This window comes from Neopelma chrysocephalum, unplaced genomic scaffold (genome assembly GCF_003984885.1).
Source record: "Neopelma chrysocephalum unplaced genomic scaffold, ASM398488v2 Primary Assembly neopelma1_97, whole genome shotgun sequence".
NCBI classification, from domain to species: Eukaryota; Metazoa; Chordata; class Aves; order Passeriformes; family Pipridae; genus Neopelma; species Neopelma chrysocephalum.
In genome coordinates, this window is record NW_020897760.1 from 2,392,011 (window position 1) to 2,396,189 (window position 4,179).

The window sequence follows — 4,179 nt, forward strand, 5'->3', positions numbered from 1 at the left end:
CCTCACCACCCTCACAGGGAAGGATTTATTTCCAATACCTCATTTAAACCAGCACATGGAATCCTGGAATGGTTTGGCTTTAAAAAGACCTCAAAGCTCATCTCGTTCCACCCCCTTGCCATGGGCAGGGACACCTTCCACTAGACTACAGGCTACATCCTGGAGGAGGAGATCAGGCTTGTCCCAGCTCCTCTCCTGGATTCTTTTGTCTTTCTGATGAGCAAGGCAAGAGTGAGCAGTTTAAGGTCTCTGGTGGTTATATTTTATAACAGGTTTTTAAAGTGCTTCCAGATGATATAGATTAAATAATTTCACTATTAACTAGCAGAAATAAGTTGTTCCATTTTGAAGAAGGGTTATAACTTTTGATGCCCATGTCAGACACTCCAGAAAAATTAACTTTTTCCCAATATACTTTCCATTCTTTGATCCACAACAGGCCCCAGGGATGCAAATATCCCAAGTTATTCCAGAGAGTTCTCCAGCCCCTCAGTGCTGATCGTCCTGTGTTCCTTCTCCATTTTTAACATCAACCCTTGCCAAAGTCTCCTGTAAACCATGAGCTTCTCCAACTCTCAGAGCTCACTATGAGGAAGGAAAGCTCACAAGGTGTGGGCACATCCTCTGATGGAAGAGCTCTTCATGTCTTCTGATCAAGAGCTCCAGCAATGCCTCATCGATAATGACAATTATCAATCAGCCACATACTGGAGATGAGGAGGGAAGGTGGTACCAGGGACTTTTTGGGTTTCCATGAAGATTTTTCTTCCTTCCAGTCCTAGTTTTTCACCTCTCTTCATGGTCTTCTAAAATTCTGCCACAATCAGGAGGGTGGAAAGGACAGTTAGGTGAAATGACCGGCTGCTTCTCCTGACTATCACTGTACTTTGCAGCCAGTTTTTTCATGGACAGAGATCTCAGAGCCTTTTCCTTCAAAATGCTGGACACTGGGAAGGCCAGGAGCAGGGTGTCAGTGGTGGTGGCAGTGGCAGGGCAGTGATGTGCTGACTCTTGACCTGGGCAGGGATGTTCCCACCCTTTCCACTCCATAGAATCCTAGAAGAGTTTGGGCAGGAAGGGACCTTAAGGATCATCTAGTTACAATCCCGGTCCTGTCCCTACCCTCCCAGTTTTGCTTTTCGCCTCCAGCCCTCCCAAGGAGAAGGCCCATTATTGATCATTCATATTGTTTCCAAAGTCATTGATCTTCTTGCCCTGAACTGACAGGTCCCCTCATGCCCCACCTGGAGCCACCATCACCCTCTCCCAGCTCCCAACTGGACTCTCAGTTACCATCCCCCGTGCCCTACTTAGAGGATGACCTAAAAATCAGCCCCTGTCTATAACACCACAGCCATGACTCATATGCTCTTCTCAATCTTACAATTAAAGCCTCCAGAAATGGGGATCGTCATTGTCTGGGAAGATATCAAGTAGCACTTGAGAAGACTTAGTAAAACCAGAGGAGGGAAAAAAATATATTGGGAATTCTACAGGGAACATTTTTGAAGCTGTGTAGCTCCACCATTTATTAAATAGAAGGATCTGTGTCCTTAAAACCGTTCCTTCCTATATATTCCAGACTTTTAAAATAAAAATAAATTTATTTCAGGGTTATCAGTCTGAAGCATGTGATGCTTGGATTTACCCCATGATCTTCCCAGCCGGTGTGAGTCCCACAGACACTTCTGAGCCTAAACTTGCAGAACCCCCTTAGGGAACACATCCAGCTTTCCTATGAAATTTGCTGAAGGAACTTCATGATTTTGAAACTTTCCTTAGCCAGGCCTACAAACAGCTAGAACACAGCACAGAGGGTGTTGTTTATGTGGGGATATCAGTGGAAATACTGAAGTGCATGTGGTGAAGCCCAGGTTAAGGACTTGTTTGACTGGTCAACTTGCGTTTTGCATTGAGCAGCATTCAGGGATGTGCCTGGGATCCACATTTTTTCAGGGAGTGAGTATTCTGGCCTGCCCTTTGTTTGCCTTGATTTTCCTGTTTCCACTGAGGTCAGTGAAACCACTATGAAACTGGTATAAGACAAAGGGAACTGGGATTTTAAGTTCCACGTGTTCCAGCCTTCCCCTTCCCAGGACCTGGCCTGGGGGTCTTTTGTCCCCCAAGAAGGTTCCCAGCTCCCCCACGGCACAGCTCTGTGTTTCTCCCATTCCACACTTTCCTGGGGAGCAAGGTCTGCCTGTATTTTGTACTCATCCAGAGTTTTTCAAGTTGCAAGTCTTAGTGCCCTGCAAAACCTTGGAGATGTTTATGAGGAACATACATGAAGGGAGAAGAATTCCCTGTGACAAAAAAGGCATATTTCATGCTATAGTGGATCTCCTGGGAGACAAATTTCCATCTACTGACTCCCAGAAGCTGTCCCTGCCATGCCAGTGCTCCTCTGCCAATGGCAATTTCCCATCTCCAGTGGGCACAGCCCCCAACACAAACATTCCTTGGGCAGCACCAGTTCTATGTGCAGCTGCCTGTAACAGCAAGGACTTCTCCTTGCTTTTGATGTTTCTGCTGAAAGAATATTTGATGTCCTGGTCACTCCCTGCTGGAGACCCCAAGGGTGCCACAGGTGGGTGCCATGCCAGGAGCTGGGGGCCTGTGGGTGCCACTGGTCACGGCGCTGGACAGGGAGAGGCTGACATTGGACACCCCTCCATGTCATCCCTGAAATCACAGAATCCCAGACTGGTTTGGGTTGGGAGAGACCTTAGAGCTCATTCAGTCCCACCCCCTGCTATGGGCAGGGACACCTTCCACTAGACCAGGTTCCTTCAAGCCGTGTCCAACCTGGCCTTGGAGACTTCCAGGCATGGGGCGGCCACACCCTCTCTGGGCAACATCAAAACATAGAATGTCCACTTCAAGCACTACAGAAATGTTGGTGAAGCAAAACTTGCCTGGGCCAAATTTCAGTTCCCACTTGGAGATGGTGAGAGTGGGAGACTCTGGGAGCGTCCCCAGCACTGGTGTTCCTGCACCAGTGATGGGGAGAGGTCACATCTCTACTCAGGGATTAGTCATGTGGAACAGGGCTGGAGAGCTCACTGCTGGCATAAACCTGTCTGTGATCCTCTTCCAGCTCCTGCTAAACGCTTTCCATCTCTGCTGCCAGGCAGATTCCACAGTGCTGGAAGAGCGAGGTGATGACCTTACTCAGCACAGAGCTGTAAAGCCACCGTGTCACAGAGGAAGTCACATGGCATTGGCATGGTCTGCCCAGGGCTGCGTGTGGCAGTAGCTGCCCCAGCCAGCCCAGCTCTGCACGGGGAAGGGTGAACAGGGAATGGGACACAGTGGGGCCAGGGCTGAGGGATTGCTGTGTTTGGAGACAAAGAGTGGGAACCAAGGAACTGAGCAGCACCAGCAGCTGCTGCTGCAGCAGCTGCTCTGTGCAACACCAGGAGAAGCTGCAGGAACCCAACATTGTGGGCAGTGATCTAGTGGAAGGTGTCCCTGCCCATGGCAGGGGGTGGAACGAGATGAGCTTTAAGGTCCCTTTCCAAACCATTGTGTGTTTCTGTGAAGCCCCAGCAGGTCATCAGCATCACCCTCAGGTCACACACAAACGCCAAAGTGGGCTGACGGGAGTGGGGCTGTACAGCCCCGCAGGTGTCCTGCTCTCTCTCGCAGTGGGTGATGGAGGGAGGCAGGACAACCTCACCCACGGGCAGGATGACCTGCGAGGTGTTCCTCATCACCCACGAGGTTTTATCCTGTGGCCTGCGACACCCCAGGCCCTCGGGGGGGACGCTGAGCTGTTACCATCGCTTCCCCGCTCCCGGGAGGCTGCGAGCTCCTTCCCGCTGCCCGGCTCCGCACTTCGGCCAAAGTGCGGGAAATGGCTCCTGCCTGGGGAAAAAGGACGGACATGGCGTGCGGGGGCTCTCAGACAGTGGGGCTTTGGAGGGCTCCCCCTCCTCGCAGCGCGGGGCTGCTGCGGCCCCGCCAAGGATGCTCTGGCCGCGGGGCGCTTCGTCGGGGGGGACGGGCGGGGCTGGGCGGCACCGCGTGCGCGCACCGCTCCGCTCCGCACCGCACGGCACCGCTCCGCACCGCATCGCTCCGCTCCGCACCGCCCGCGGGGGCGGCACGGCCGCGTCCCGCCCCCCGCACCACCCCTGCGCCGCCGCGGAGCGCAGCGCGGGCGCGCAGCGGGACCGG